The sequence below is a fragment of the Astatotilapia calliptera genome, chromosome 19 (genome assembly GCF_900246225.1).
Source record: "Astatotilapia calliptera chromosome 19, fAstCal1.2, whole genome shotgun sequence".
In the NCBI taxonomy this organism is placed as follows: domain Eukaryota; kingdom Metazoa; phylum Chordata; class Actinopteri; order Cichliformes; family Cichlidae; genus Astatotilapia; species Astatotilapia calliptera.
Window position 1 is genome coordinate 30,052,890 of NC_039320.1, and position 22,799 is coordinate 30,075,688.

Here is a 22,799-nt window from a genome sequence, read left to right on the forward strand (position 1 = left end):
CACCCCAATCGTTAAACCCTCTCCATGACACTCATCCCGTAGTGGGCCGCTGTGGGTCCACCCGTGGACTGTACCTGGACTGTATAGTTGATGGACGGTCTTGCCGGGCCCTGGTAGACACGGGGTCCACCATCTGCTTGCTGCGAAGGGGGGTGCTCCCGGAGACGGGTGGCTCATTGCCAAAAGACTGGACCCCTACTCACACAGCGTTGTACACTGTCACAGGAGAAAAGACCGTGATGCCGGGGAAAAAGACTCTGCAGGTGGTGGTGGGAACGAACAGTGTGAACCATGAGTTCTGGCTTGCCGACATAACAGACGAGTGCATTGTTGGACTGGACTTGCTGGCCCACTGGGGGGCACGGGTCGATGTACCGGGAGTTGCCATCCACCTTGGTGCTGAGACCGTGCAGCTTCAAGTGGGCCGCGGTAGCCAGGGACAGACCCCCACCCCACCAGCACCCTCAAAGCCCTTACGCCCCGCAGCTCCATGCCACAGCCAGGGGCCGAGGGCGGCAAGGGTGCGGAAGAGGACCCAGGGGGTGGACGTAAGCAGGGCCAACATCCCGCAGCCAGAGTCGCCGCCTAGCTCGGCAGTCTCCCCGTCACCTGAGACTGTCGCGGCAGTAGAGGAGCTTGGGCGGCGAAGTGGGGTGCACCTCAGTGCGACACAGCAGCAGCAGTTGCAGAGCCTCTTGGCAGAGTTTATGGACACTTTCGCCGCCAGGGAAGAGGACTGCACAAGGACGGGCCTGGTGCAACACACTATAGACACTGGAGCAGCTGCTCCAATCCGGCTGCGGCCCCACCGCCTGCCCCTCGCCAAACGCCAAGCTGCCGAGGGACTGATAAAAGAGATGGCAGCTAATGGCGTCATTGAACCCTCGGATAGTCCATGGGCCGCACCTATGGTTATGGTGCGGAAGAAAACAGGGGGCTGGCGCCCTTGTGTGGACTACAGGCGTCTGAACGCGGTCACCCGCAAGGACTCTTACCCGTTACCTCGCATCGATGACGCACTGGATTACATCGCTGGGTCCAGTTGGTTCAGCTCGCTAGACCTCCGCAGTGGGTACTGGCAGGTGGAGCTCGCTGCCGAGGCGCGGCCCAAGACTGCATTCACCATAGGGCAAGGACTGTGGCAGTTTAAGGTGATGCCTTTTGGACTATGCAATGCACCAGCCACGTTCGAAAGGTTAATGGAAAGGGTCCTCAAAGACATTCCCCGTGCCCGCTGCGTGGTCTATTTGGATGACTTGCTGACTCATGCTAAGGACTTTGAACAGGCCGTGGCCAACCTACGAGAGGTTCTGACTGCCATCCGCGGGGCCGGACTAAAGCTGAACCCGGCCAAGTGCAACCTTCTTGCTCGCCAGGTGAAGTTCCTGGGACATGTGGTGAGCGAACAGGGGGTGGCTACTGACCCCGAGAAGGTGGTTGCTGTGGGGGACTGGCCTACCCCATCGAACGTCGCTGAGCTACGAAGCTTCCTGGGGCTGGCCTCCTATTACAGGAGGTTTGTAAAAGACTTTGCCACCGTCGCTAGCCCCTTGCATCAGTTGACAAACAAGGGTCAGCGGTTTGGTTGGACGGAGGGCTGTGCAACGGCTTTCGAGCAGCTGAAAACTGCCCTTGTGAGTGCCCTGGTCTTGGCGTATCCTGACCCCAACCAGCCTTTCATTTTGGACACCGACGCCAGCAACGTGGGGGTCGGAGCGGTGCTCTCCCAGAGGGGAGAGGCTGAGGAGCGAGTGGTGGCATACTACAGCTGCAGCCTCAGCCGGGCCGAGAGGAATTACTGTGTTACCCGGCGTGAGCTGTTGGCTGTGGTCCTGGCGGTTCGTCACTTCCGACCTTACCTCCTGGGCACTAAGTTCCTGCTCAGGACAGACCACGCCAGCCTAACCTGGATGCTGAACTTTCGCCAGCCAGAGGGTCAGGTGGCCCGGTGGCTGGAAATACTACAAGAGTACGACTTTGAGGCCCAGCACCGACCAGGGCGGCAACACGCCAACGCTGACGCCCTGTCCAGGCGCCCCTGTTCTGCGGATGAGTGCCGGTACTGCAGGCGCATGGAGGAGCTGGACCGGGGGCCGACATCGGCAGCAGCAGAACCTGAGGGTGTGGGTGAAGGGCAGGAACCTTTCACCGCGGCGGAGCTACAGCAGCACCAGGTGAGCGATCCAGCGCTGGAGATGGTGAGGGACTGGATGGAGGCAGGGACACGGCCAGACTGGTCCGCCGTGTCTTCCCAAGGGCCCGAGACAAAGTCGCTGTACTCCCAGTGGAACAGCCTGGAGCTCCATGGCGGTGTAATCTACCGGCGGTGGCGAGCGCCAGACGGGGGAGGCGACATACTCCAGCTCCTGGTTCCCCGGGCCTTGCGGCCTGAGGTCCTCCGCTGGGTCCATGGGGCTGCAGGTACTGGCCATTTTGGGAATGGCAAGACGTTGCGACGGCTGAGACGGCGGTTCTACTGGCCGGGGTGTCGTCAGGACGTGGAGATCCACGTCCACTGCTGTGACGACTGCACGGCGCAGAAAGGTCCCAGCCAGCGCTCCCATGCCCCATTGCAGCAATACCTAGTTGGGGCGCCAATGGAGCGGATTGGAGTGGATATCCTGGGTCCATTCCCTGTGACTGATGCCGGCAACCGGTATGTCCTGGTCGCGATGGATTATTTCTCAAAGTGGCCAGAGGCGTACGCGGTGCCGGACCAGAGTGCGGTGACGACGGCGCGGACTCTGGTGGATGAGATGTTCACGCGGTTTGGTGTACCGGAGGAGCTCCATAGCGACCAAGGGAGGAACTTTGAGAGCCAGGTGCTGGGAGAAGTGTGTCGGAGGCTGGGGGTGAGAAAAACGAGGACCACCCCCCTCCATCCTCAGAGCGATGGTCTGGTTGAGCGGTTCAACCGCACGTTGGCCACCCAGCTGGCCATCCTGACCAGCCAACATCAGAGGGACTGGGACCAACACCTGCCCCTTGTTTTGTGGGCATATCGAACAGCAGTGCAGGAGTCAAGTCAGTGTACTCCTGCGGCGTTGATGTTCGGAAGGGAGCTCCGGACCCCGGTGGACTTGGTGTTCGGAGCGCCCCCTGAGCCGGAGATTGCTGGTGGACCAGAGATGGACTACTTCCGGCGGCTCAGGGAGCGGTTGCACACGGTGCATCAACTGGCAAGACGGACATTGGAGGGAGCCGGGGCCCGCCAGAAACGGGCGTATGATACCCGTGCGCACGGTCCTATGCTGGGGGCCGGAGATCGGGTCTGGGTGTTCTGCCCCCAGAGGAAGCGGGGGCTGACCCCCAAGCTCATGAGCCACTGGCAAGGCCCGGGCGAAATCCTGGAGCAGCTGTCGGAGGTGGTCTTCAGAGTCCGGATGCCGGGGCGGGGAAGGCGGGTGGTGCTACACAAGGACCGGCTGGCGCCATACCATCCGCTTGCCCCCAACCCGCAGGCTGGTGTGCAGCCTGGGGACTCCTCGCCCCCTACGCCCGGCCCGGAGGGGGGCGCCATGGATTCCCAGTCGAGGCCGAAGCGTACTCGACGCCGGCCCGGACATTTGCTGGACTACATTGTGGACAGTTAAGGTTGTGGGGACACTAAACCTTTTTGGGAGGGGGCTGTGTAATGACCTGGCTGGGGTTGTTAGCCAGGTGCATTCTGGGTATTGTGTTGTCTCTGTGTTTTCTATCGTTCTGCTAGTTCATATGTGTTGATTTGCATGTTGTGTTAGTGTTATGTTAATGTAAGCCACAGTGAAGTTGATGTGTGTTCTGTGGAGGGGGGTGAATTGGCATAGTTGGCTGACACCGCGACTCTATGTGGTGGGAGCGTGATAGGGGTTCGGTGTCAGCAGTGTTACGTGGTGTGAAAAAATACGGCAAATAAATGACTGGTGTGAACCACTACTGCCTCCTGCTGGATCATTTGGGGATTATCAGTCTGCTGCTGAGACGCTCGGGGTCGTGCGGTGTATGAGGCACGAGCGCTCTCCACTCGCTGTGAAGTGTAGCGATAGCCGCTAGCGCCCCGCTAGCCGTTTTAGCTAGTGAGCAGTTTAGCCAGTTTAGCTCCACTAACCCACGGTCGTTACAATATTTTTGACCTGGGGGTAGAATTGATTGTGAACTTGCAAATTAAAAACATGATGCATTTAAGGTAACCCTCTTCCATTTGTATTTAAGAAGAACATTTGTTCCACTGTGCGACGGCCGAACCTGTTCCTTTTATATTTAGATAATTTCTCCTGCCTTAAGGAAAATCCTTTCACATGGAACAGAAGAGGCTGGAGTGCACAGAAACTGGTAGAGATGCAGTTATACAGTCTACCTGGGCCCCACAAACTCTCAGTTAAAGAGAATAGTTTAAGATTATTTCAAACAAAATGTATCTTTTTATAACATTAAATGTAAAGAGTCAAATAGAAGTCTTTCTAAAGATATTTAATAATATTTATATTATGAAAAGCAGATTTTTGACATTTTACGTTTTTCCCGTTGTCAGATAAAATAAACACGCACAAAACAAAAGCAAACAACAAGAACGCAAAGCTGGAAAACCCACCCGATTGACCAAAATCAACTCAAAATACTCCCACACAACAGAACCTCCTCTATTCCTCGCTGGCTCCAAATCGCTCAGTTAAAATATCAGTGGTTTGCTATCTGTCACCATCAAAACACTCCACAAATCCCGCGAATCATTCGCTTCTATTGAATCAGATACCGAAGCAGTTAGGTTCTAAATGAAGCTTCGGGCGTCACTGATCACGTGACTCTGGCTAAACGAATCAAGCTTCGACACAGTGCTTCTGAAGCAGTGTGTTGATTTTTTTGACACACGCACCGGAGCGTCAGCTTCAAGCGGGCCATCACTACCTGCACCGTTTTGTATATACACCTGGTGGACTTGTAATAAAATTGTTGTGTGCATCTGTTCCTGGAGTCCTCTACGTCAGACCTTAACAGAATTAATTTATGGATACAGGTAAAAGATATGTAATCCCCTAATGTTTACTTGGTTCGTAGTTTGACTGACTTTGTAATCTGTCCCTCATACAAAAATAAATGTGGTATTTAAATTTAAACCGTTAACCTATGGGCATTCCTTAGCTCCATGTTAAAACAGTTTAGTATTGTACACAGCATTGTTATAATCAAAGAAACTATCAGTACACAATAGCTGTACGGGCAGTACCTGACTACAGTTTAATATTGTTTGATTAAATAATTATTTATAATAGAAAGGACATCAGTCATCATAAAGAACAGTACAGGTGACCAGTTGCAATAAATGAGCATTCTGACAATATGTCAAATGACTAATATCTGAGCTGTCATACAGTGAAAAGCAGGGGTCATCCTGGACAGGTTGCCACACAAGGTAACACAGAGAGAGTTACACTTCTCTAACATGCTTAGGGGCTGGCCTTGCACAGAATAAATATAACTGAGCCTGTAATTTTTGCAAATTGTTAAACCCATTGAGCAAAGCAACATTGTCAAATTTTTGGTTTTATCCTAAAAATGTGCATTTATTGGAATACCACTTTAAATTCTGGGGGTTATTACAACTGACACTTTAGATTCGCAAATCTATTCCACCTGAACAGGAGGAGTAGGGGTGCAACGATACCCGTATTGATATTGAACCGTTTGATACAGTGCTTTCGGTTCAGTACACATATGTATGAACAATACAAAATTTATTTTATCAACTTTTTTCTTCTGACAATGCTGTCTGTGAGCGCTCAGTGGATCTGCGTTCGACTAGTCCGCCTAGGCTGCACTGTCGAGCGCAGATCCACTCAGTGTTGCCAACTTAGCGACTTTGTCGCTATATTTAGCGAGTTTTCAGACCCCTTAGCGACTTTTTTTCTAAAAAAAGTCGCTAAAAAAGACGTGAAAGCGCGTATCCCTTTTACTCTCAACAAGCAGCGGGTGCTGTAACGCAGTCAGTTCTTCTTTTACTCTTATGCTGTTTTGTGGATCACAAGGTTTAAAACTACTTACAAGCACACACACACAAAGTAACTCCACCAGAGTGCCCAAGCCCGGGTAAAGGAGCACGGTTGGAATTGTGACATTAAAAAAAACAATAATTGCCAAAAGAAATTGAATTTGTAGTTCTAAATAAACTCTAAATGCATTTAGGACATTTTTTACTCACTTTATGTCTCTTCCACGATGTTATTTCTCTCTCCAACAACATAGGTTACAATTAGATTAGCATGACCAATTATGCAAATTAGGCGATGACGTCATTTAGCGACTTCTAGCGACTTTTAGGACAACCAATAGCGATTTTCCTTACTGAGGAGTTGGCAACACTGGATCCACTGAGCGCAGCGCAAGCTAGCAAGACAGAAGCTAAGCTCGTTGCAACATGGCAAATTGAACCTCCCCCACCCTCATTCAGATCTGGCCTTTGGAACTATCTTGGTTTTCATGTGAAATATGACCCTGATGGTAAGCTTGTCATGGACAAAAGTAAAACAGTATGTCGGATGTGCCACGCAATGCTCAATTACATGGGTGGGGACTAGTGTGTTAGCGCAGTTAGTTCGTTAACGTGTTGGCCATCCAGCCCCACGCACAGGGCGATCCGCGGTAGCTCGTTAACGGAGATTTGCCGTGTTGTGGCGTTAACGTCAGTTCAGATTAACGCTGACAGCACTAGTGGGAACACAATGAATATGACTGCACATTTACTCTGACAGCATCCTAGTGCAAAGACAAGTGGAAGCAGACAAAAACAACAAGCACGCATGCTGCAAACTTTACCCGAGTCATTTAGACAGCCGTTAGCACAGTGGTTCCCAAAGTTTTTTTGCTGCGCCCCCCTTTGTTTTATAAGAAAAATGTTGCGCCCCCCCCCTCCCCCCCCCCCCCCCCCCCCCCCGCATGCACACGCACACGCATCCTCCAACCACACACACACACACACCCATATTTTGCTCCATTGCGGTTTATTTCACACCTCAAACATTTAGTAAACAATTAAGCAAATACAAGTAATCTGCAATAAATTACAGGTAGTAAGAAAATAAACTACTAACTCTTTTACGCCACGTCCACACCTACAAATACTTTTTGACATCTAAAATGAAGATAACACTGTATATGTTGTTTTTTACTTTTATGCTTTGTGTGAACAACTAAAGTAAGTAAGTAAAGTTTATTTATTAAGCGCTTTTCACAGACAGGCAGTCACAAAGCGCTGTACACAAATATTAAAATAAACAATACAATCAATAGACATTATACACAATGTAAAAGATCAAATGTAAAGAACGTAAAGAATATAAAATATGTAGATCAGGGGTGTCAAACTCAAATACACAGTGGGCCAAAATTCAAAATGGAACAAAGTCGCGGGCTAACGTTAATATTTATTGAAAAAAAAAATCTTCCTCCAGATATAAGAATGAATCTTTTCTTATGGACTCAAACACGTTTTGCTGAAAAACTGGAACAAGCAAAGCTTAATACTAAACAATATATATATTAGCTGTATAATACCAGTAGGCCTGCTCTAATAGTAATTTGGTATGGCTTCGCGGGCCAAATGTAATTAGGCTGCGGGCCAAATTTGGCCCGCGGGCCAGAGTTTGACACCTATGATGTAGATCAACAAAAGGCTTGTTTGAACAGAAAAGTTTTTAACTGCTTTTTAAAAGAATCCACAGAGCAACTAAGGTGTGTTGCTTATGAAATCCATGAAGTGCTACAGAGAAAGTTACGTTTTATTTATGTAATTAACACATTTTGAACTCTTAAAGAAATATAACAAAAGGAAAGGCACCCAGCTGAACTAAAATGATCCAGCAAACAAAAACTGTTGTGAGCCGCCCCCTTATATCGCCTTTGGGCTTTTGGAGCCTTGACCTGACTTTTAAAAAGTAATTGGAAAAAAAGCTCGATGCTGCTGAAAAAGGAAAAATAGATATTTGCAAAGTTCTGCCTAAATATGTATTTTACCTGGTTAATGTGTGTGGCGGGGAGTGGTCTGCAGCGCCGCTGCAGGGGAGGCGGACGCACCTGAGCGGCACCCGCAATCACGCCTCGCCGCCTTAACGTCTGTGCTCTCTCTGCTGTTGTGTGTCGGGCTGTGAGCTGAAAAGCTACAGCCGGCTGTGTGCGTATAGCAACCGTGTGTGAAAAGTGGTCAATAAAGAGATGCTGAAAAGCGTGTTCATGGAAACATCGTCGGGTCTGCCGTGATATGTTTACAATGGGGCTTCTGCTCCTGAACCTCTGCGCACAGCGTCTGCAAATCAGGGCTGTACGAAGTCACTTTCATCTTTACGCAGGACTGTAAGCTGTCATCTGTGAGGCGTGAGCGGTGTTTGTTTTAACATAGTTCACGGTGGAGCTGCTGACATAATGTGGATCCGAAGATCCATAACTGGCCTAACTGGGGTCGAAAGTCTCATAAACGCACGGTGTTTCGGCGGGTATACCGGCTTCCGCGAGAGTGACGCTTATTTTGAGCGGTGAAAAAATAATATAATATAATTTTATTTTTATATTTCAAAATCACAATAATCTTCCAATTTAGAACTACAAGTTAAAAAAAGAACTAAACACAAATAAAATACACTTCAGCTAAATACTTCTAATATATTTTCCCAAACCACCCGGAGCTGCAGTATAAGGACAAAAGAGCCGCATGGTTGCCGACCCCTAGTATAGTATGTATATCTCCAAAATGTCAGGAGTAGTTAGTCATTACAAGAAGTGTTTGTGAACTAAAAATCAAGAATGTGCACTGAAAAAGATGCAATAGGGTGGTTGTTGAATTTTCATAGAATTACTTCATATATCCAGCATGACTAGTTTAAATTTCACATCTAAACATATTTTTGTCTTTTAATTTCCACATATTCTTTAAGGATATTCATTCTTTTAGAATAAATCATGTTGAAAGGAAACAAATTAGTCATGTTTTATCCTCAAGCTCCGCCCCCTGGAAAGGTTGTGGAGGAAAAATCAGCTGCACTGTCCGCCATTTTTGTCTCTCGCTTTGGAAAATCTACTGTACGGTGGCCCCTAGAGACAAAGCACGTACAAACTCCAAAACACTTGCAAATTCCAAAACACTTGCAAACTCCAAAACACGTACAAACTCAAAAACACTTGCAAACTCAAAAACACTTGCAAACTCAAAAACACTTGCAAACTCAAAAACACAACGGAAGTGCTCCAGGACGCTAGGGGCAGTGTTGAGCTTTTGTTACCTAGTAACTACACAAGCCAGGAAGTACCAATGACCGGATTTGGGGTTTGCAGCCTTAAAGGCCGCATTTTAAGGCCGATTACCTCACAGCGACAAGAGAAGGCTTTCCGAATTCAAAGGCTGCCCGAAATGCGGCCCTGAAATGCGTCCTTAATTTCCCTGAATTTTAAGGATGGGTCGGTGTAGCCTTCATGGCCCAACATATCCCAGACTTCATAGTGCGGTGGTGGTGTGGATAATTTTGCCGAAAAAAAACCAGTGGAAGCGGAGCGGAGGAAGAGTAAACTTTCAGAAGTAAGTACTGAATATTATGTCACTTATTTATGCGCAAATATTTTTTTAATGAAGAACATGAAACCATTATTGTTGGCCACATGTCGGGAAAGTTGACATTAGCGATGTTTGTACTTTCAGAATTAACTTGGTTTTAAAGCCTTTACTTTAATAAATATATATATAGTCGACCTTAATCTTACAGAGATTGTGATGATTTTGTGGATAATTAAAGTCAGTCATATATCCACAAACACAACAAGCTGAAAGTCAGTGATGCTGCTCAGTTCGCAGTCCTGAATATCACAGCACAAGCAGGATTCACTGCACTGTTAATGTTAGCTATGTTATATTGCTGCCTCTGTTCGGTGGTGTCGAGCCAAACGGACTTTAACGTGTGTTTGAACGAGCTGACGGTTCACTCGTTAAGCTGAAAGAAAGATGCTTTAATCACAGCAGTCACACATGTGTCCACTGCACCATCTGGAACTCTTCTTGTTTTGTAATAACACAAACTAAATCCTCCTTCTTTTGTGCTGTTTTGTAGCAGTGTATACACCTGAGACTTTAACCTGTCTGTCTGTCCTGCACTCGCTCTCTGTTTCTTTCTCTCTGATTGTGGAATAAAAGTATGAACATGTGTTTATAAGTTACACTTGTGTTTGAATCCTGCAGCTTATCACACATTTGATTTCCATGTGTGACAACTGCAAGTGTCCAGAGTAGAGATGGACCGATCCGATATTACGTATCGGTATCGGTCCGATACTGACCTAAATTACTGGATCGGATATCGGAGAAAAATAAAAAATGTAATCCGATCCATTAAATATCACGAAAGCACCTCACAAAACTTGCAACACGCCATAACTCACCTCAGAACGTTAGCACGTCGGAGCAGTATGCATCACGTGATAGAGCGGCTGTGGCATGCGGGACCTGTCGGTGGTCTAGCATTTGGAGCTTCGCTAGCAACCCGGCATTTCATCTCCGACAAAGTTATCCCGAGAGAAGTAAAGCAAGTGTGTAAGTCCATCTCTGAATGTTTGTAAAGCATTCCTGCGTTAAGCTTAACAAGCGACTGCCTCTTCTTGCTGCTACTTCAATCATGAAACTGCTTAATGATCAGCTGATCGGCTTTTCTGTGCGAGTCAGTGTCTCTTGTTTGTTTTTGGCCCACTTTGCACCAGAAAGAGGAAACCAGCGGCTGAACAACAGCAGCACGTTTAAGCTTGATCAGCTGTTGTTAGAATGTATTTAATATTACTTTCTACTCGAGGATCTTTTGTAGCTGACGGCTGGTAACTGTGCAGGGGCGGATCTAGCAAAGTTTAGCCAGGGGGGCCGATAGGGCATTAACAGGGAAAAGGGGGCACAAAGACATACTTTTCTTTCTTATTCTCATTTAAAATGTCGAGCTTTTAATAAATAATTATCTGACACCCAAAGTTTTAATTTGATGTAAAATGAATAGAAGTCAATTACTGTATATAGTGACTATTAAGTCTAATATAAATACCCTAGTAAGCTATAGTACATTTTCCTTTGGGAAGGTACCATCTGTGCAGTCTGCAATTTTGTTGAAGAAAGATGTTGAATCTATTTAATATTTCTTGAAAAATAATTGATTTCTGTGCCTTTTTTTTCACACTGCATCAAATTAAGGTTGATTACGTCGATTAAGCATCATGAGGTGGAGCGTGAGGGGTGGTTCCCTATTTTTTATTTATTTATTTTTGTTGTTGCTGGGAGTTGGAACCCTATTAGTTAGGTTGCTTAATATTTACGCTAAGTACTCTTTAAAATACCAGAATAGGGAGGATGGTGTAGGTTCAAGTTTATTAGATTGATCAGTATTGCTGAACTATGAAATATTTTTTTTTGCATACAGGTATAACAGAATAGCTTTAGTGTAGTTGTTGTTTTAGACTTGAGTATGAACTTATACAAAATGCAGCAAGATATTTAAAAAACAGTTTTGTTGACTAAAAAACACTATATCGGATTCATATCGGTATCGGCAGATATCCAAATTTATGATATCGGTATCGGTATCGGACATAAAAAAGTGGTATCGTGCCATCTCTAGTCCAGAGTGAGGACAGACTGAGGGACCCACTGCTGCACATCGTCTGTGAGGCTTTGCACCCCTGATGATCCACCAGGACAAACTCAGCAGTGTGTGAGGAAGAGGAGGAGGAAGAGCCAGCAGCAGCTGACAGATGGAGAGAATAGACAGACTGTTCCCTGTTTGTGAAGGACTGCTAGAAAAGTTTAAAATAACTAATTGTCTGTCCTGAATCAGTCTTATTAGGTAATGTTCAAATAATGTTATCCTCCCAGTGTTTCCAGTGTGGGAGAAAGTACTCAGGGCCTTCAAGTTACACACTATGAAAGGCAGCAACAAGTTTAATGTTCAGAAACCTAAAGTATGTATCAGCAGCAGAATGGAGCTAAAAATAAATGTTTGTTTCAGTTCTATGAAGCTTTGAGTATTTTGGATCAGTAGCACTGCTGTGTTTGTTGCATCATATTGCTGTAACTGTTTATATGCTTTATATATTCTGAGCTAAGTTGATCTATAGTGTTACATCATATTCTATAAGGATGTTATGTGTTTGTAGACTTTCTGCCCAGTTTGACCCATTTAGCAGACGTCAGCCTGTTTAAGGCTCTGATATCTATTCTGTATGACTTAAAGCAGTTATGACATGGTCTGATTTTCTCACCCAATAAAGGAATATTTCATATATCAGTCTACTCTTCATTCTATCAGAAACAGTTATCACAGCTTGTACATTTTCTTTTTATAAATATATGTAAGCAATGAGCCAAATTTAGTAATGGCAACATACTGAAGTAATAACATTTGTCTCTGATATATGATACACCTATATATACACTGTCAAAGATACTTGTCTTTGAGTGAAGATTTAAGGTGATAAGACATAACTGCAACTTGAATCTGTACTGCTCAGTATTTGACACAGAGTTCATGTTCACTGCTGTAATAGCTAATAATGATTAATATAATAACTATAATATTGGCCATATTATATTTACATTACCAAAGTGATATGACTTTAGTCTCATGAACAACATTAGCTAATTCTTATTTACTAACTAATCTTAAATAACTGTTCAGTACAGAAATGAAGCCCAAAAATCATGTTTTACTGTCCTGTGGTCTCAGCCTCAGATACTTATCAAATCACACAAAGCTCTTGTAGAAACAAACAAACAAATGAACAAAATATATTCTCCCTCATTTCTGTCAAACCAAGTTGTATGACACGTTTCCAGCGGTTAGTATCATGGTTGCTAGGCAACCTGGGAAGCGCGACAGAGACTAGACCGTCCCATACAGACAAACTTGCCGTTTATTTTGCAAATAGAGCTCAACACTGCCCCTAGCGTCCTGGAGCACTTCCGTTGTGTTTTTGAATTTGCATGTGTTTTTGAGTTTGCAAGTGTTTTGGAGTTTGTACGTGTTTTGGAGTTTGCATGTGCTTTTTAGTTTGCATGTGTTTTTTAGTTTGCAAGTGTTTTGGATTTTGCAAGTGTTTTGGAGTTTGTACGTGTTTTGGAGTTTGCATGTGCTTTTTAGTTTGCATGTGTTTTTTAGTTTGCAAGTGTTTTGGATTTTGCAAGCGTTTTGGAGTTTGTACGTGTTTTGGAGTTTGCATGTGTTTTTTAGTTTGCAAGTGTTTTTTAGTTTGCAAGTGTTTTGGATTTTGCAAGCGTTTTGGAGTTTGTACGTGTTTTGGAGTTTGCATGTGTTTTTTAGTTTGCAAGTGTTTTTTAGTTTCCATGTGTTTTGGAATTTGCATGTGTTTTTTAGTTTGCAAGTGTTTTGGAGTTTGTACGTGCTTTGTCTCTAGGGGCCACCGTAGCAGCTGGAAGACTCAACACAGACCTAAGATTCAGTGTAACGCTTATCTAAATGTTGTGTGTCCTGTTTGTAAGCCCAGAAAAAGAAATTAAATAAAATGACGACCTTGAGCTTCAAGCTAATGTAAGCGTAATGCTATAGCATAAAGCTAATGCAATGATGAGGTTGTTAAATTAGTAAAAATACAGTACATATCTCCAACATGAATCATTTATATTTTTGGTCTAAACATAATTAAGTCTCACGCCTTTCACTTGTTTTAGAAGGATGTTCAGTCTTTTAAAACCAGTCATATCAAAATAACAGAAAATAGTTATGTTTTCTGTTGAAACTCCACCCACTGCGAGGGAAAATTCACTGTGGCGGTCCGCCATTTTTTGTCTTCGCTTCGTTTACGTTTGGTGCTGAGCTTTACTTTGTCGAAGTAAACTGAAAACTACATGTTTGAGGAGAAACGAAGAGAACATCCATTAGATGGGGAAGTTTTTCTCATGAATTGCTGTTGAGCAACATAATGGAAAAAACGAGTAATTCCTTAAGTTAACTAACAATAATGCTAGCTTAAGCTGTGGGACAATATTGTAGCGGGTCAGGGCTGTTCGGGGTTCTGTTTTTACAGTTATGTTTTGTTTATGTTACCATAGTGACGGGTGATGCCCTGTCGCTGCGACGGTGTGTCCTTCCGGGGTCAGAGGGCGCCCTGTGTGTTGTTGTTGTTGTTGCTGTGCTGTTGCCGCGCTGAGCAGTGAGCTAGCGGCAGTGTTCTCCTGGCAGATGTAAATAAATGGCTGTGCTCCCTGGCTAAGAGGGCGGGGGAACAAAACCGAACAGAATTCTGTCTCCTCCTTGTCTGAGCTCGCCACATTGGTGTCAGAAGTGGGATAGCTCACCCTCGCCGTAATGGAGAGAGACATTCAGAGGCTGGAGCAAGCTGTCGAGGAGAACATTCCCCACTTGGGAAACTGGCGATTGAAGAGAGAGGATGTGAGTGGCCATGTAAGTCCCCCGACGGGTCCCGATGGCGCGAGCGCACCGCGGCGGCGGCCTGTCGCGATAGATGCTAGGGCAATGCTTCATGGGCTACCTCTGTCGACCCACACGCCGAGCCCCCAACTGCGAGCAGTTATGCCTACCACGCCAGTTAAGGTACCGAAATACAACGGGCTAACCCCGCTAGAGCCCTACCTCTCACAAGTGCGGCTGGCCACCAGACATAGTGGCTGGAGCGAAGAGGAAACTGCTACACACCTAGCGCTAGCATTAGAGGGAGATGCACTGCAGATACTCCTTGACCTATCCCCGGCAGAGCAGCATGAGCTCCAGGCCCTCACCGCAGCACTCGAGAGGCGATTTGGGCAGCGGCACTCCACTGATCAGAGCAGAGAGCAGCTGACCAACCGGAGCCGGGGGAGAGCCTGGGCACCTTTGCAGCAGACGTGTTGCTGTATGCTCGTCGTGGCTACCCAGAGTTTCCAGCAGCAGCCCGTGAGGAGCTTAGCCTGCATGCTTTTCTGCGAGGACTTTTCCCAGAGCGACTACGCCAACACGTCCGCCTGGCCATGCCTCAGACCCCCCGTGAGGCGCTCCTTGAGGCTGAAAGGGCCGAGCCGGTGCTCACCTCGCGACCTAACCAGCAGGTGCCCCCCCCAAACTACCCCCAAATCAGAGCCGCAGAATGCGACGGGGAGATCGCCGAGATGTCCCAGCTGCAACCCTCGGTGCCCCGGAGGCATCCTCGTCGACCGACCGACCGTTGCTACCAGTGCGATGAGCCTGGCCACATGGCGCGTGACTTCCCAGCACCAGCCCCGAAGACCAGAACTACGCAGCCTCAGGGAAACGAGGAGGGAGCGGTGTAGCGAGGGGACCACCGCTCCAGCTTCCTGCCCCCCTCCAAGGACGATGCACAGTGGTGGGCCGAGTTGGGCACCTCAAGGGACTCTACCTGAGCTGCTGTGTTGAGGACCAGCCATGCCAGGCCCTGGTGGACACGGGGTCTACCTGGCGTGCTCCCTGGAACATCCGGGCCACTGGTGGAGGGTTGGGTGCCCACAGACACCCAGCTGATGACAGTGACAGGGGAGAAAACTGTTATGCGGGGGAAGAAAACGTTGCAGATCCGAGTGAAGGATCTGGAGCTGGTGCACGACTTCTGGCTCGCCGACATTCAAGACCGGTGCATCATTGGCCTGGATCTGCTGAGCAGCTGGGGGGCCTGCGTCGACACCGCAAAGCTGGCTATCACTCTTGGCACAGAGACTTTTGCCCTCCAGCACGGCCAAAAGCAGGGAGCGGAGGGGACCAGACGAGACAGGCGTCGGGCAGCTGCCGCTCAACAGATTTCGGATGCCGGTTGCTCCAGGTCATCTCCACTCGCCTCAGCTTCTCAGCCCGACAAACCTCCCTCGACCGAGAACATCGAGGCTGTTGATGACCTTTGGCAGCGCAGCAGCGTAGGCCTCAACGTCGACCAGCGCCAGCGGTTGAGGTGCCTCCTGGACGAGAATGTGGACATCTTTTCCGCCAGTGACAAAGACTGTAGGCAGACGAGTCTGGTCCAGCACACCATCGACACCGGCTCTGCTCAGCCCATCCGTCTGCACCCACATCGGCTGCCCCTCTCAAAACGGCAGGTAGCTGAAGAGAAGATCCGTGAGATGGCTGCGGCTGGGGTGATCGAGCCGTCCAATAGCCCGTGGTTCTGGTGGGGAAGAAGGATGGCAGCCCGAGGTTCTGCGTGGACTTTCACCGTCTCAATGCAGTCACCAAGAAGGTGACTTGTAACTTGTACCCGCTGCCGCGGATCAACGAGGCCCTAGATTACGTTACCGGCTCCAGTTGGTTCAGCTCCCTCGACCTAAGCAGCAGTTACTGGCAGGTGGAGCTATCCCCCGAAGCAAGGCCTAAGACTGCATTCACCATTGGACAGGGGCTGTGGCTGTGGCAGTTCAGGTTCATGCCATTTGGGCTCTGCAATGCGCCAGCAACGTTTGAGAGGCTGATGGAGAAGGTGCTCGTGGATATCCCTCGTAGCCGCTGCGTTGTGTACCTTGATGACCTGTTGGTGCACGGTGGCGACTTCGACAGTGCACTGTCTCACCTGAGCGAGGTCTTGAGTGCCATCCGACGAGCTGGGCTGCGGCTCAACCCCGCGAAATGCCGGCTGTTGGCGAGAGAGACCACGTTCTTGGGCCATGTGATCAGCGCTCGAGGTGTCGCCACTGACCCTGCAAAAGTGGCTGCAGTCCGGGACTGGCCGACTCCCTCGAACGTCCAAGAACTGCCGAGCTTCCTGGGCCTAGCCTCCTACTACCGTCGGTTCATCAAGGGGTTCGCGACGATGGCCAGCCCCCTCCACCGCCTGACTGACAAGGGACAGCTGTTTGGCTGGGGGGATGCCTGTGCTGCGGCTTTTGCACAGCTGAAGGAGGCCCTCACCAGAGCCCCAGTCCTGTCCTACCCCGACGCCCGGCAACCTTTCATTGTGGACACTGATGCTAGCAATGTAGGAGTCAGGGCGGTCCTTTCCCAGCAGGACGAGGCTGGAGAACGGGTGGTGGCGTACTTCAGTCGTGCCTTGGGGCGAGCCGAGAGGAACTACTGCATGACCCGGCGGGAGCTGCTGGCCGTAGTGCTAGCGGTGCGGCACTTCCAGCCATATCTGCACGGCTGCCGGTTCCTCCTGCACACTGACCATGCGTCTCTGACTTGGGTCCTGAACTTCAAACACCCAGAAGGGCAGGTGGCCTGCTGGCTGGAGGTCCTTCAGGGCTACGACTTCGAGATCCAGCATCGGGCAGGTCAACAGCATGGCAACGCTGATGCCCTCTCCAAACGGCCCTGCGTAGCCGTCGAGTGCCGCTACTGCCTGCGACAGGAGGAGCGGGCCCAGGAGGTGCTGGGGGTGGCTACTGCTCAGGCCACAGCCAGCGGAGGGGGCTGGCTCCCATTGACAACGCAGCAGCTGAAGCGGGAGCAGGAGGCCGACGCGACCTTGGTTCAGGTGGGGGCCTGGCTGGAGGCGGCGCAACGCCCCGCCTGGGCGGGGGTGTCGGGACAGAAGCCCGGCAGACGCCGGGGCAGGGGATGATGGTGGCACCCCATGTTCTGACCCAAGTGACTTTTCCCCCGCCGTTCGAGACCGGCCGGTGCGCCAAAAGAAGGCACCTGGACATTTGCAGGACTTTGTGTGGGGTAATGGGGTCGTCGGGGACGACTGACCCCTTAGGTGGGGGCTATGTAGCGGGTCAGGGCTGTTCGGGGTTCTGTTTTCACAGTTATGTTTTGTTTATGTTACCATAGTGACGGGTGACGCCCTGTCGCTGCGATGGTGTGTCCTTCCGGGGTCAGAGGGTGCCCTGTGTGTTGTTGTTGTTGTTGCTGTGCTGTTGCCGCGCTGAGCAGTGAGCTAGCGGCAGTGTTCTCCTGGCAGATGTAAATAAATGGCTGTGCTCCCTGGCTAAGAGGGCGGGGGAGCAAGACCGAACAGAATTCTGTCTCCTCCTTGTCTTAGCTTGCCACAATATTATGTGCATTAGCAGTTTTTCAGTGTGTGCCCAGTCACATCCGCCTGTTTTTTCTCAGTGAATACAGACTAACAAACTTGTGTCCATTTAGTTAACTGGTTGTACCTAAAATGTTTTAGTTAAACAGTTAAACAAGCTAGTTTGCCATGGGGTGGGCTGTGTGTGTGTGTGTGGGGGGGGGTCTTCACTAAAGTCGGTTTATTTGGTGCATGACACCTATGCAGTACTCATTAGGAGAGAAAGTGCATGACGTGGGGCTTTATTTCATGTTCTGGGGCAGTGAAGGTAATGTACTGATAACATGTTAAACACACACAAATACCCTACAAATTATTTTAACTGATTTATAGAGAGACTGAAAGGAGGGCTTAAAGAGATAAAAACATGACAACAAATACGTAAAATTTATTTTTTTCTGTATTGATATATGGTGCTTATCCCTGCTGAAGGGCAGATTGGTTTTGCTTCAGAGCAATTCTCTAGTGCTGTTATGTAGAGGTGTTACAGTTAAGGTTTTAATAACATTATTTTATTTATTAGTGAAGATTTACATATTTTATGTCACATTCTGTAAGTAAAATTTTCTGGAAAGGTCAAATTAACTACTGTAACTAAGTATTAATGAAAGACCTTGATGTATATATGACTATAATAGATGTAGTTTCTGGGTCATTTGGCAGAACTGCAAAATGGCCAGAAGGAGGCAGCTGCTGTGGTTGCAAACAGGCTTTGGGTGGTATGGAAGCAAGGGCAACTATGGAACTGCTCAGCAACATGGGACCCATAGCTAATAAATAGTAATATGACAAAAAATAACAACTTTGTGTGGATGTAACCTTGTGAGATTTGAGATTTTGACAGCATTTTTATGTGACAACTTCTCTTTTTAGATAAATGCAGAGTTTAAGCGCATTACCACCATGCCACTGCAGTCTAGATTACTCTCGCAGATAGATGTGCTATCTGACAAACTAATAAAGGTCTTCAAAAGGTGAGGAGGACAGATAGGAAGAAGACTGCAGAACATTCTGGAGCCCACGGCCCAGGTAAGAAAAAAAATTAATTTGTGTATACACTTTAGGGAAAATAATACTTTTAACAAAATGCTGCTTGTCACTCTATGCCAGGAGTATGTTGAAAATCACCTGGGATTTTCACAATTTACCATGGGTGCGTTTTTCTTTTTTCTTTTACCTGCATTAGGACCATGTGTGGAGTTCATAGTTGAACACCTCTCTATGCTCTGACAGTATTCTGCTTCTATGCATGGAGATTTCACTTCATGCATTACCTTTTTGAGCATTCTGAGGACTCAAATCACATGCTGTAATGAATCCATTTTTGTTCACCTAAAGTGTTAATGTTAACATTTTTGGGAATAGTGACACAGATTAAAATAAGATTTGATATAATGTTCTTTGACCAGTGTTCTGTTTAATTAAATTTTGGAATTCTGCATTTTCTAGGCCACAGATGAAGCCATTATCCAACGATCTAATAAGGAAACAACCATGGGAATTTACATCATAAAGTCAAGAGATGCCAATGGCAGCCCTGAGGACATCGGGATAGTCCTTGAAGGCCAGAGAGTCTTGCTGGATTTGGATAACTATACCCTAGCAGCTGCAATGCTGTTTGGACTAATGTACACTTTGAATCTCACCTGCCCACTGGAAAAGTATACCTTTGAGGTATTATAGAAACTGGTTATGGAGCTCAAAAGCAACAGCCTTTCAAAGAAGGCCCATGTTTTCAGGACCAGACTGTACGATTGAACAGTTTTCCAGTTATGATGTGGGAACAACATGTTTACCTCTTTGAATATGTATCATCCTTTCTTTTAAGCCAGCACTGGTAAAGTTGCAGTACATAGTGAAACTTATTTTTCTGGCACTTTTCAACTTGGGGCCTTTATTACTGCAGTTTCCACTTTTCAATCCATGGCTCTTTTGAAAAAAAATTCAAACTTTGAATGTCCATTTTTCTCAATGGAAATGGTGCCTTGCACCAATTTCACCAGTTTGCAATTTTTTTCCCAAGGTGCACCACTACAAACAGATTGCATCGTCTAGTATTAGTGATTGTGATGTTTAGTGGGCGATCGTGGCTCAAGAGTTGGGAGTTCGCCTTGTAATCGGAAGGTTGCCGGTTCGAGCCCCGGCTTGGACAGTCTCGGTCGTTGTGTCCTTGGGCAAGACACTTCACCCGTTGCCTACTGGTGGTGGTCAGGGGGCCCGGTGGCGCCAGTGTCCGGCAGCCTCACCTCTGTCAGTGCGCCCCAGGGTGGCTGTGGCTACAATGTAGCTGCCATCACCAGTGTGTGTGTGTGTGTGAATGGGTGGATGACTGGATATGTAAAGCGCTATATAAATACAGGCCATTTACCATTTTAGTGATAGAAGCAAGCCAATACTAATCAGTTTAGGTCTCTTGGTTTTGTGCCTGTGGGTTATAATGTTATTTTAAGTCTCTTCTTTGTGTCATTTTAATAATTACACCCCTGTTGCCATATTACCTCATGGCTCTTACATTTAAAAAAACTATTTTTTACATAAGCGCAATGTCATAGGGCCCCACAATGTTGAATTCAGGTTCCAGCAGATAACTTTGAGGAATGTTGTGGAATGTTTTTCAAGAGATGCATTGTACAAATATGACTCATGTATATTTTGGAAGCCTGAATTGAAAGTCCATTGTTACAACTGTGTAGTATTTTCAAAAATACAGGTCATTGTTCAAAAATGTTTTGCTTATTTCTTTGATTGAAGAGAAAGTGTGCAGTACATACAGTAAGATCAGCCTTAATTTAGTTTTACTTATTGAACACTCAATTATATATTAGATTATATATTATATATTAGAAATTTGTTATAAAATAAAATAAGCTTACCATAAAATAATCTTGTCAATTTAACATATAGTAGTCAAATACAATTAACACAAAAAGTTCATGTCTGATAAACAAGTGGTTTCTATAAATATTTGACCAGAATGAAAAACATAACAACAACATAAAGCCATGTTCATGTTACCAGAAAAATGTGTGCAGGTATAACATAAAAAACTAAGGTTAACCAAACATAACTTAATTTCGTGCAACCGATGTACATATTTTTTTTTATGTTTATCCCACTGATGATTTTTTTCAGTGTGGGATCCTGTTTGTCCGTGATTTAAACAGCCCAGCGCTGCTCCCGACGAAGGGAAAACCAATTCTGCAGGGGAGACCTACCTCGGCACTTGTGCAGGTGAAGCCAAAGGGAAGATTTGCTTCACCATATTTTCTAGTCTTTGGCTTAGAATGAAGTTGGTTTAGAAACATATTCAGCTATGCTTCATCTCCTGCTTTGTGTTTCTGTAGGCGCCCTGTGTTAGCAGTGTACAAGCGTTTTGTTTCCCCCCCCCCCCTTGTCATCCCGCGCCCCCCTCTGCCATGGCTCTGCGGGGCCCCACACTTTGGGAAGGTCTGCGTTAGCACATGATTCTCCTTATGGGGACCTAGTGATGGCCCGCTTGAAGCTGACGCTCCGGTGCGTGTGTCAAAAAAATCAACACACTGCTTCAGAAGCACTGTGTCGAAGCTTGATTCGTTTAGCCAGAGTCACGTGATCAGTGACGTCCGAAGCTTCATTTAGAACCTAACTGCTTCGGTATCTGATTCAATAGAAGCGAATGATTCGCGGGATTTGTGGAGTGTTTTGATGGTGACAGATAGCAAACCACTGATATTTTAACTGAGCGATTTGGAGCCAGCGAGGAATAGAGGAGGTTCTGTTGTGTGGGAGTATTTTGAGTTGATTTTGGTCAATCGGGTGGGTTTTCCAGCTTTGCGTTCTTGTTGTTTGCTTTTGTTTTGTGCGTGTTTATTTTATCTGACAACGGGAAAAACGTAAAATGTCAAAAATCTGCTTTTCATAATATAAATATTATTAAATATCTTTAGAAAGACTTCTATTTGACTCTTTACATTTAATGTTATAAAAAGATACATTTTGTTTGAAATAATCTTAAACTGTTAGTCTGCAAAATGTGCAGCAGTTTAATTTATTTATTCTCTTTAGCTGAGAGTTTGTGGGACCCAGGTAGACTGTATAACTGCATCTCTACCAGTTTCTCTGCACTCCAGCCTCTTCTGTTCCATGTGAAAGGATTTTCCTTAAGGCAGGAGAAATTATCTAAATATAAAAGGAACAGGTTCGGCCATCGCACAGTGGAACAAATGTTCTTCTTAAATACAAATGGAAGAGGGTTACCTTAAATGCATCATGTTTTTAATTTGCAAGTTCACAATCAATTCTACCCCCAGGTTAAAAATATGTATAGGAAAATTTCCCTAATGTAATATTATTTATAAAAAAAAATACCCGTCTACCGATTAACTGCATAAGTACATGGAGGCGGGACCTCACAGCAGAAGCATAATGTGTGTTGTACATTATTATATGTATATTATATGTAACGTGGTATTTTTCAATTATTGTATTTACCAACATCAAGACGTCACAAGCAAAGAAAGACCACACCATGGTGCATGTTTAAACAAGGAGAGTTTACTGGTCAAAATTATTTATTAAAGAAATTAACAACATTTTTGTCACCCCAAAAAATACACGTTTAAAGCAACACAACGGTGGCCCAATATTAGACAGCATTCCACTCTGTAGAGTGGGCAATCATTACTCAGCAGTTGGTTTTATTTTGTGGATTCAAGCTGCCCTTCATATTTTTGGCCACCAGATGTCACCAGAGAGGGCTGTGTTGAAAAGCTTGGAGTAATGAACCGTTTTTCAATACAAGCTTCAATGTTTCAGAAAGCTTCATTCATCACTACGGGGACCTGATATGTCTAATATGCTGCTGAGAA